At 40.2% G+C, this 12,364-nt stretch overlaps 1 protein-coding gene across 2 annotated transcripts in view; it reads right to left on the reverse strand.

Moving 5' to 3' along the window:
- Positions 1-12,364, reverse strand: part of JAZF1 (JAZF zinc finger 1) — a 356,426-nt gene that overhangs the window by 58,151 nt on the left and 285,911 nt on the right. The window lies entirely within an intron of this gene.

Below are 12,364 nucleotides of genomic sequence, written 5' to 3' on the forward strand. Positions count from 1 at the left end.
TCCAACATCTGACACAAGTCCTGGGACAGGAGCGGTGAGATTCTGTCCCTTGTCTTTTTAGCAAAAACAAATTAGCTTAAAGCATTCTCAGTTTTCTGCAGGTTCTTTAATGCTGTGCAGCTGGGTGTGCCTGGGGATCATTTTATTGTTAAAACTTGAGCCACATGGAAAAGACATTAAAACAAGTTTGCCGCCGTGATACTCATGAAGATGAAAGGGCTTCTCTGATTTTAATATGCCATGTTTTAGACTGGTAGTGGCAGGGACGGGGGTGTGGAGAAAAGGTGTCTTTGGAAATATATGAGTTTGTCTGGGCTGTGAATTCTTCAGGTGCTAAATCTACACGACCTTCACAAGGGAGGTGTATGGCAGTCTCGGGCGTCTGTTTGTTTATTCATATTTTCAGTAGAATCCACACCATTTTCCAGGCTTACAATATGTTGCTCTCTTTAGCACTCATATTTCAGTTCTGGTTTGTGCTTCCAAAGGAAAATTACTGAGAAGTGTGCACTGATGGATGTTGGCATATGAGTGAGCTCTGGACGTTGGCTTAAAAAGATGGCATTCTTTCTTGGGGAGACAGGGTGTGAGCAGCACAGTCTTAATGTGTGCTCTTTAAAACAACTTTACCTTGTGATCTTTTTTGATATTTTTTTGGCCAATGCAGAGACCCCTGCTGGGACAAAGAAAAAGCAGCTAGGACCTAGGACCAATGCCTCACCACTAACCGTGTTTCTAGCACGAAGTGAAATATGGCTGTAAAGACCTTTGAGATTTCTTATGGGAATTCTTAACAGTGGACATACTATTTTTATTGAGTTTGATTAAACAACACAGTTAATAGTAGAGATGAAATTCAGGTTTTTAACTAAATGTAAATGGTCAAGTGTGGTATAGGATCACTTTGCATGAACATTATAAAAAATAACACAGAAACACTGAATTATTGGCTTTCTGTTAGTACAGATATTAAATCTGAGGATTTAAGTGCCTGCCCATCAGAGAAACTGGATTACTTAGAGTTTCTGAGGATGTGCTCAACATGGACTGAACCTGGACGGCTTTAATTTTCTTTCTGGTAATATTCTCAATGTAAGGAAGCACTCTTTATCTCATGGGAAACAAAACATTTTGGGTATTGGAAGACGTAGGTGCTGTAAATTCTATCAGAAACACTTTCAGTCATTAACCAATTCTCAACTGTGTCACCGGACTGAGAGTTTGGCAACAGCCCTTCTTTATCTTTTCTTCTCTGCTCCTTCTTTCTACTTAATATGTCCCGTAACTGGTTTATTTGTCCATGTTACTGCTTCCTTAGTGTTCCCATGCTAAGGATGAAGAATTCCGCCTACTGTCTTTCTTCAATGAACAGGAAATTCCAGAGATTTTCAAACTCAAACTACTGCATGTATTTACTTCATTGTTCCTAAATGAATTGTTTATAACAGAGGAAATGCTATTTGCTAGTTCAAAGAGTGACTGGAAGTTGTGGACTCCTGTTCTTCATTCCTGCCTGAGCAACCACTCTTTTGTTTCAATTAAGGTAAGATTTACACACACTGAAATGCACAAATCTTAAGTATATGCTTGTTTTTTTCTACAGGGTCTCACTCTGTCACCCAAGCTAGAGTGCAGTGGCACAATCACAGCTCACTGCAGCTGCGACCTCCTGGACTCAAGCCATCCTCCCTGCCTCAGCCCCGAGTAGCTGGGACTACAGGCATGTGCCACCACACCCAGCTAATTTTTTGATTTTTGTAGAGACCAGGTCTCACTATGATGACCAGGTTGGTCTCAAACTCCTGGGCTCGACTAATTCTCCCACCTCAGCCTCCCATGCTGGGATAACAGGTGTGGGCCACTGCATTGGGCAGGTATATAATTGGATGAGCTTGATAAATGTATACATTTGTGAAACCAACATCCCAATCAAGACACAGAATATATCCATCACTCAAGAAAGTTCCCTTGTCCACACCTTCCTCCTCACATACTCAAGTTAACTATGGTACTGATTTCTGTCACTGCAGGTTGGTTTGCCTGTACTTGAACTTCCTGAGTACCCTTTGTGTCAGGCTTAACTTGCTCAGCATAATGTTTTTGAGATTCATCCATTTTTTGTGTGTGTATCAGTACTTTCTTTTTATTGCTAAATTATACTCCACTGTCTGGATATATCACAGTTTACCCATTTATCTGTGGATGAACTACTTATCATTTTGGGGCTACTGTGAATAAAGGTGCTATGTACATCCTTGTATCCGTCTTTTGTGGATACGTGTTTTCACTCCTCTTTGGTAAATACCTAGAGTGGAAGTGCTGGGTCAACATCACTCAGCTCTGTGGCCCCGAGGAACCTATATCACACCTCTGTCAGTTTCACTCTCTCTGCTGGGCGGAGGGATAATGAGATCTGCTCCCCTCTCCCCTCAGAGCAGGTTTGAGGACATTCTCTGCTCTGCACAGGAAGGAGGGGAGGGAGTTTCAGAGACACTATAGTCAAAACTCCCCCGGTTCTAAAGACTTTGAGATGCCCTTTACATGGCCCCCTGACCTTGATTTAAATATTACCAGTGGGATGTTCAATTCTACACACCTTAAAGGGAATCTGAAATGTAAAAGTACCCCAAATTGGGTAGCACAAAGGGGTGTCCCCCCATTCCCAACTGTGATGATGGCTGGGCCTATGTGTGCACATCCTTCAACAAGAAAGAGGACAGAGCTCCTTCACCAGTTTGTTCACCTGCTGGAAACATCCAGTGCTCTGTTTCTTAGTACTCTGAGTCTCCACATTTAAAAGGGTTATTGCTACCTTTACTAAAATAACAACCAGGATATAAAAATTGGTCAACTTGCTCCATCTTCACTTCTGCCACCCCTGGCTATAAAATGATAATCTTAAATGCTTCTGTGTTAATAACAACAGTGTCATTTCCCCCCATTTCTAAATTGGGTTGTCCTTTCATTGTTGAATTGTAGGGGTTCTGTACGTATTCTAGATATGAGGCCTTTATCAGACACATGGCTTGCAAATATTTTCACCTATTCTGATTGTCGTCGCAATTTCTTGATAGTGTCCTTCAAAGCACACACTTCTTTAGTGTTGCCGAAGTCCAACTTCCATTTTTTTTTTCCTTTGGTCCCACAGACACTTTAGATATAGTGTTTGTATCCATTCTGACAAGAAAATGACCCCATCTCCTTCCTGAAAATTTATCCATGTCCAGAGCAGTCATTAGCAAATACCACCTGTAATGCACATTCCTGGAATCAGCCTTCTCTGAGGTTAGTGCAGACCAAAAGTAAAAATGCACAAGCAGCCCTCGCCAGGGCTGGTGAAATATTGTCTGCCCAAAAAGGCTGGATTCAGCTTAGAGCAAAAACTGTTTTGATTTACACGTGCTATATAGCTATTTCTAGAAGCCCTAACCTGACAACATAAGCCATTTCCACCATTGACAGTCAACAGTTCCTGAACACGGGGCTTATTTACTAATGCAGGGTATCTTGAAAGCAGAGCGGGGATATTCCTATGCTGATTTGTTTTCTGAACTGGTGGTTTAAGTAGAATCAGTGTAAACGCAGCAGTTGTTCCTGGCCCTATCCTTATTTTATTAATCCTCACAGTAAGGTAAACACCGCCTCCATTACACAGATGAGGAAACTGAGGCTTGAAAAGGTTTAAGTCCACCTGTCTCTCAAGCAGCAGGACCAAGATTTGGATCGAGACCCCTTTGGTGTCAAGGACTCTTAGCACTTTACTTCTGTGCTCCCAGAGTTCTGGAGGGTCTCCCAGAAAACTCTAGATTTGCATACCACCTTTAGTCAACACATCCAGGTCTGCTCACTAATTCCCTAACCTGACACATTCCATAATCATGGACTATAAAATTGTTTGCCCAAATCACTTTCCCTATGATCTCACCTTATTCCAACTCCTTTGGAACTTACATTTGCCTTGCAATTATCTATGACATTTTATGGGTGTGACTATACATCTTTTAATTGCATTAAAACAGCGTAGAATGACCCCATGTGTATCTCTTTATCGTCTTATTAATCATCTGTGCTAATTTAGCCCATGTGTGTATATATCATGTTCATTAGTTGTCTGTTCCACAAGCATATGTAGCCTGCTTCTATTAAGGGATGTAAGTTCTAAACCACAAAGGCTATGGTATGCCTTATGCTTTTCTGTATCCCCAATACTTGGCACAGTGCCTTATAACAAGATAGATGCTCAGATAAATGTTCATTGCAGCACTATTCACGATAGCAAAGACATGGAATCAACCTAGATGCCCATCAATGATAGACTGGATAAAGAAAATGTGGTACGTATACACCATGGCATACTATGCAGCCATAAAAAAGAATGAGATCATGTCCTTTGCAGGGACTTGAATAGAGCTGGAGGCCATTATCCTTAGGAAGCTAACACAGGAACAGAAAACCAAATACTGCATGTTCTTACTTATAAGTGGGAGCCAAATGATGAGAAAGAGCTAAATGATGAGAATACATGGACACATACAGCGAAATTATACATACTGGGGCCTTTCGGAGGGTGGAGGGTAAAGGGTGGGAGGAGGGAGAGGGTCAGGAAAAATAATTAATGGGTACTAGGGTTAATACCTGGGCGATGAAATAATCTGGACAATAAACCCCCATGACACAAGTTTACCTATATAAGAAACCTGCATTTGTACCCTGGACTTAAAATAAAAGTTAATAACACTTGCCTTGTGTCCCATCAAGTATTAACAAGGATCAAATTAGATGGTGAATGTGAAGGCTGTTGTGCACTATAAGGTTAGAAAAAGATCTATTATGATTACAGATCACCATTGATTTGTATTTATTTATTTATTTACTTATTTGAGATGAAGTATCACTCTGTCACCCAGCCTGGAGTGCAGTGGAGCAATCTTGGCTCACTACAACCTCTGCCTCCCAGGTCCAACTGATTCTCATGCCTCAGCCTCCCAAGTAGCTGGGATTACAGGTGCGCACCAACATGCCTGGCTAATTTTTGTATTTTTAGTAGAGATGGGGTTTTGCCATGTTGGCCAGGCTGGTCTCGAACTCCTGACCTCAGGGGATCTGTCCGTCTTGGACTCCCAAAGTGCTGGGATTACAGGCATGAACCACTGTGCCTGGCCAATTTGATTGTTTTCTTCAAGTCAAAAAAATGTTTTGTTTAGGAATGTTTTTTTCTAAGTGGTATAGCTGTGGAAAAACAAATAAAATCCTATTTCCTTGTTGCCATCCTCACTCCAACATTTTCAGTAGCAAGAAGAGATTAAAAATAAGTGGCTGCAGAAGATGCTGGGGAAGCAGAATTAGCCATAAGACTCGACCATGACACTCAGGCAGAGGAATAAAGGTTTTTACTAGTCAATCAAAAAGGAAGAGGAAGAGACAAGGATTAGAACATAGTAGTATATAAACAAGCAAATAAACTGTAGGCCAGGAAAGGGTCTTTCAGTGACCTACAGAACGCAGGCGGAGAATATAGCAACATCTTCTCATTCTCCAGCTACAAGAGCGGGTATTTATGTGAAAAGGGAAATGTAAATCAGATCAATACGAAGATTTTAGGGAACGTTGCTTAGGTATCATGCAGACATCCAACTCTTTAGGGAGAATTTGTTAGAAAAACCAAATCACAGCCTCAGGAATTCATATCACAAAATTCAGTCAGGCTGAAGAATTTCACCTTTCTCCCCTCATTTTCCACTATTAAACAGAATAGTATTTCTCTCTGAGATTTTTCCTTCCATTTTGTTCTTTTCTTTTGGGTAGGTGTGAGATGTATATTAGTTTATACTTTATTTTGGTTATCTTTTTTCTGTCTGGGATTTTTTGTCCTTACTAAGCCTATTTAAGTTTATTTTGCTTTCTAACAATAAAGGCATGAGGGAAGAGCTCACCTCAACTCCATTCAGATAGAGCTTCTAAATGCCAAGCAAAATTCTATCAGTCCTGTAAGTCTGTATTGCAGAGAAATGCCCACCCCGAGGGAAAAATGCTATATTATTTAAAATAATTTGCTGTGTATTAATAACTCCTGAAATTTTCAATATTTTTATAATCTGAACAATTTATTGTAAAAGCCATAAAGAAATGTTTTTTAAAAGGCCATACCAAGATACACAGGAATATGAAGTAAAATAAAACAATGCAGAAGCTTAAATTTTATATTAAGAATCTAAACAAGAAAACCTAAAAATTGGTTTAATTTCCTTGGGTGCCTTTCTGTGGTTTAATACTTGAATTTTTCCCCCCAGAGTGCGCCAAAATATATATACAAATATTTTCCAGGAGTAACTATGCGATGCTATTAGAACCAGAAACCCAGCCAGCTCTTTCCATGGCTTCTCCATTAAGACATGAGTGAGCATCTGTCAGTCCCACTGGATTCGTCCCAGAGGTCAAGGAAATGGATTACAGTAATCTTTCTCCAGACAACGTGGAATATGTTCAAAATTCAAGCTAGAAGGCACATAGATACTACAATGAGATGGGCCATGTTTTAAAACAGTGGTTTCTTAACTCTGGTTGTAGAATGACCCACCCAAAAGAGCTTTTAAAAACTCCCAATGCCCAAGCCCCACCCACCAGCTGAATCAGAGTGGCTGTGGGTGGAGCCCAGGCAGAGGTAGATTAAAATTTTTTCCAGGTGATTTCAACGTTCATCCTGATCGAAAATCACTGTTTTCAGAGGTTCAATGGGGAAATATGGGGGGAGGGGGGAGAAATTACTTTCTTAACTAAGCTGTAGGCAATAATAACCAAGACAACCTGCTCTCTAATGATGGATGCAAAAGCAAAAAGGCCTTTGCTATAGGATGACCCCACGTCAAAGGTCAATTAATTTGATGGAAAGAGATCCATTCAACTCTTTTTAGGGCCAGTAATTCTATATCTTCCAATCATATGTCCTAAGTTGTTTTAATTATAAAAAGAAAGACAAACTCATTTTAGAAAATATGGGAAAAGAAAAAGAAGAAAATAACATTCATCTTCCTACCATATTAAGGTAGTTAACCATGGTTAACTTCTCTTAAATAAAAGATAAAATTGAGATCATGGGCCAGGTGCGGTGGCTCACGCCTGTAATCCCAGCACCTTCGGAGGCTGAGGCAGGAGGATCACTTGAGGTCAGGAGTTCAAGACCAGCCTGGCCAACATGGCGAAAACCCGCCTCTACTAAAAATACAAAAATTAGCTGGGTGGTGTTGATGCGCACCTGTATTCCCAGCTACTTGGGAGGCAGAGGTCAGAGAATCTCTTGAACCTGAGAGGTGGAGGTTGCAGTGAGCTGAGATCACACCACTGCACTCCAGCCTGGGTGACAGAGTGAGACTTTGTCTCAAAAAAAAAAAAAAAAAAAAAATTGAGATCATATTGCTTATGCAGTTTTGAAACTGGATTTTCTTGTGTAACAAGATAATTGTGGTGAGTGCCTACAAAGCAGTCCATTGCTTGAAATGGTCATTATTTATTTATTGGTGATTGACTTTAGATTTATTTGCAGACACATGGATCCACGATTCCTTGACCTACAAACTAAGTAAGATTAATCTGGTAAATACTGAAAGGAAAAAACAGTGGTATAATGGTAAAGTGGGGCAGGGAAGGTCCTGATATGTAGCATTTGCCAATTTCACTGGTGTAAATACTCCCACCATGGCTGATTTCAAGGTAACAGTTTAGCAAACAGCTTGCAAACCCGATTATTTAACAACCGGCTATCTAGAGTCAGCTGACCCTTAGAGAAACCCTGGCTGAACGAAACTGTTAAGTCCTTCTGTTATGACATGCTGTTTGAATGGTAGAGCTGTGTGAAAATGAAAGTTACGGTGAATGAAGTCAAACCAAGGTTTCAGTAACTTAACATATTTTGAGTTTGGAGGTGTCAAGTTCACACACAGTGTGGATGGTGTAGTAAAGTTTAAAAAGAAGTATTAATGTAATAATAATGAATGTGGATAGAAAGTGTGGGTATACTGGAAAGAGCTCATTCTTTGAATAGACAGACATGGATGTGTGAAGTTAACCTTAGTAAGCCTCTATTTCTTATCTGTACATGGGAATAATAATGTCTCAGTGAGGCTGGTGTTAAGATTAAATACAATGTCATACATAAAGAATACAGTAAGCACACATAGCAAACACTCCACAAGTGCTACTTGCCTTTCCCTCTGAGTAATTGTACTTTAGATGTTACTACTTTTTTTTTTTTTTTTTTTGAGATGAAGTCTTGCTCTGTCACCCAGGCTGTAGTGCAGTGGTGAAATCTCGGCTCACCTCCACCTCTCAGGTTCAAGCAATTCTCCTGCCTCAACCTCCCAAGTAGCTGGGATTACAGGCGTGAGCCACCACACTTGGCAAATCTATATTTTTGGTAGAGATGGGGTTTCACCACGTTGGCCAGGCTCATCTCGAACTCCTGACCTCAAGTGATTTGCCTGCCTCTGCCTCCCAAAGTGCTGGGATTACAGGTGTGAGCGACCGTGCCTGGCCCATGTTACTACTTTTAAAAGGAGAAGGGTATGAATTGTCTTAACACTTTATTTTCAGATAATTTAATCACATTTATTTTTCAATTCCATTTCTCTATTATGTAAACCAGGGGTTGGAAAACTGTGGCCTATGGGCCAACTCTGGCCTGTTTTTGTACATAAAGTTTTAGAAAAACTTTTAATAGAACACAACATGCCCATTAATTTAGGTGGTTCTATAGCTGCTTGCACATTACAATGGCAAAGTTGAGTAGCTGAAACAGAGACCCTGTGGCCTGCAAAGCATATTTACTATATGGACCTTTATAGAAAAAGTTTGCTGATCTATGATTTAAACTATTCTAAGCTTTTCTTAAATGAATACTTTTTCTATATATTAAAAGAAAAAAAGACAAGGATAGGAAAGGAAAACAATGAGAGAAAAAGATTCTTCTAGGACGTAAAAATGGCAAAACAGGCCATATATGGTGGCCCCTGCCTGTAATCACAGAGTTTTGGGAGGCAGAGGCAGGAGGACTGCTTGAGGCCAAGAGTTCAAGACCAGCCTGGGCAACATAGCAAGACCTCATCTCTACAAAAAAAGTCAAAAAATTAAGTGGGCATTGTGGCATGTGCCTGTAGTCCCAGCTACACAGGAGGCTGAGGTGAGCTACACAGGAGGCTGAGCCCAGGAGTTTGAGGCTGCAGTGAGCTACGATAGCATCACTGCACTCCAGCCTAGGTGACAGAGTGATACAGTAAGACCCTGTTTCAAACAGAAAAGAAAAAAATTGCAAAACAAACATTGATTCCAAGTATACCTAAGAAATACTTGAAACTTTAGGATAAAGCTGAGCTCTAATTCAGTATTGTCAAGAAAGTATACCTTAAAGAACATTTTATAAATGAAGTTCCTACAAGATGACTATTACTTCTGAAGTGGGAATGCACCATGAATATAGAACTTGGAAGAGTGAATTTAAGGGGCAGAAATGTGGAATTTTATAACCTGGCAATGAAAGTGACTGAAACCACATTAGTCAGGCAAAATAAGCTGATCTCTCTAACTACAGGTAAAATAACATTCCAAACATTGAAAAATGTACACAATCAAAATTGTACATGGTAGGGGTTTAAGAAACCATTTCCCCTGCTAATTTTTGATGTTTACATGGAATGTTCTTCCAGCAGCAAATAACTTACCAATAATCTTGACAGACTGAAAATGATACATCTTTACCACAACATAAATTAATTCTCTCAATGGGAAATTGCTAAAATAGGCAAGGTGTCAGAAAGATTTCTTTATGTCTGAAGGAAAGGAAATGATTCCATTTCTTCCAAACATTCTTACATGAAAGATAATAAACTCTCACTTTTAAACTGTCTTTATTTTCATGGGGTCCTAGGCACCCGTCACTAATTGGGGCAGTCATAGTTATCTGGGGTTGGACATGAGTCAGTCCATATTACTTCAGGTATAAAACACAGCCAATGGGAAACTGCTCCCATAATTCATATTATATGTGAATAAGTATCATAGCAATACCCAGAAAAGAGGATTGCGAAATTACACTACACTCTCTTTCATTCCTTAGATTTACAACATAAATGTTACACAAAGATCCTGGAAAGTCAATCTTCACAAAATAAAATATAAGGGAAACATGGTGGTCTATTCAAGGAAATGGACAAATGCCTAACACAAATGAACTGGTTTGTCCTCTAGAAGCATGACCTTGATTCTGTTCCTAAAATACAAAGTTGAAAACCCCAGATGAAAGAAATGAACATTTATTGAGCACTGTGTTATACATGTGCTATCACATTTAACTTTGACAAAAAATCTATATAATGGGTATTAGTGACTTGCCCAAGGTGACACCATTTGTCAAGAAAGAAGTTAAGGCAGCAACTCTGGTTTATCTCCCATACCTAATCTGTTTTCAAAATGTTCAATCCTGATTGAACACAGGGTGTCTGTCAACCATGAGTCCCCTGAGATGCCCCATAAAGAAAGAGGTCCCCTAATCAGAGCAACTAAGTTTGGGAAATTTACTAAATCCTCCCCTTGGAGACTAACAGTGCATATTAAAGCCCCGAATTAAAGAAATCCATTTAACTTTGTCTAACTCATCATCTCCCTGAACTTACTAGGAAATCCCTTTTCCCCAACTAGTATTTTGTGAAGTTAGTATTCTGAAACACACTTTGCACAATGGAAAATGGATGACAGAGAAATACATAAACTGTCAGAGAAGATAATTTTAATCATGGCTAAGGAGATGATGGTGTGGTTACAAGTAGGTTCTCTTTGCTCTTCGATTCAACCAAAATTTTGAATGAGACCCCCAGTGCCCTAGTCCCCGCCTACCTCCTCAGTCTCATCTTACACTCGGGCCACCTGGCTTGCTTTCAGTACTGGGGACCTGCCAGGCTTTCCCCCTCCACGGAGCCTTTGCAGAATGTTCCCTTTGTGACATTGCTCCCCCTTTCCTCTTTACTTAGTTGACTCCTATTTATCTTTCAAAGGAAGCCTTTCCTGACCGGGTCAAACTTCTCTCCGGATGCCCTCCTATCACAGAATTCTATATAGCACTTGTCATGATTACAGGGTTATATTTACTTGCGTATTGATTTGATTAGTGATGGTCTATACTCCCACTGGGGGAAGAGAGCTATTTCTCTGTTTCTCAGACAGCACAAACATGCGGACCTCTTCCACCATCTCTATTCACTCCTGCCCAAGGAGGAACAGTGACTTAATGAAGCATGAACTAGGGAGGAAGGGCTGGGCACGCTCTGCTCAGGGTCCAGAGTGCGCTCTGGTCAGCTACCACCCTGGGGTAAGCTGAGAAGTGCACTTTGGGAAATAAATTGAATTCTGGGAAGACATACTAGGAAGCCCAATTGTTACAGATCCAAGCTCCATTCTGTGGTTTAGCTTTATGTAATAATACAGTTGATATTTTGTTCTTCGTCTGCGACTGCTGTTTTACTTTTTAATCATTTCCACACTTGGGAGAGGAAGACAAGAGTGATCTTGTTTGGCCCCTAGAATGCCAATATCCTCCAACAGGTGTAAGCTCCTGAGGTCAGGGAAGGGGGCCTCTCTCTGCTCACCTCAGTAGCTCAGTTTCTGGCACTTGTGAGGCATTCAAAATGCCATTTCGCCCAGGCTGGTCTTGAAATCCTGGCCTCAGGTGATCCTCCTGCCTCAGCCTCCCAAAGTGCTGTGATTATACATGTGAGCCACAGCACCCAGCTGAAGTCCTAGTTTCTTGAGACATGTAAGTCTACCAAGGTTTTCTTACTAATATTTTCTTTTAAACAACTGAACTTTGTCTTCAGATTATTATAGGCTAATCCTAATGTGGAACTGAGGATAAAGTTTTGGGCAGAGTTGATCCAAATCAATGAAGATGGTACCCTTAAAAGGACAGAAGCCTCTTTAAGGTGAGGATCTGGAGGACAGCAGATGAGAGTGCTGGAGTAGTGCACATCCACATGTGTGTCAGGGAGACTGACGGGAAAGAGAAGGCAAATAGGAGAGATGGACTGGGAAAAATAAAATGGATTACTTGATTGGTGAATAGGTGGGTATAAAGAAGCAAATGAAAAAGCTAAATTGAAGGGCAAGTTTCCACTATCTATAGAAAAAGCTGGAGAAGACAAGGACTCCCCCTTCTTCTCAAGGTGTTGTAAAAACAATGAAGTCTCCTTGGAAGAAAAATTATATCTAAATTTCTCCAAGACTGCTTAATAAATTATGTTTTCTCTAAAGGATACAATTATTTTAACTGTTTTAGAAGAGAAAATGTTCATAATATATTTAGTTGTAAATCGGGTGATGAAAT

This window comes from Gorilla gorilla, chromosome 6, assembly GCF_029281585.2.
Source record: "Gorilla gorilla gorilla isolate KB3781 chromosome 6, NHGRI_mGorGor1-v2.1_pri, whole genome shotgun sequence".
Lineage (NCBI taxonomy): Eukaryota > Metazoa > Chordata > Mammalia > Primates > Hominidae > Gorilla > Gorilla gorilla.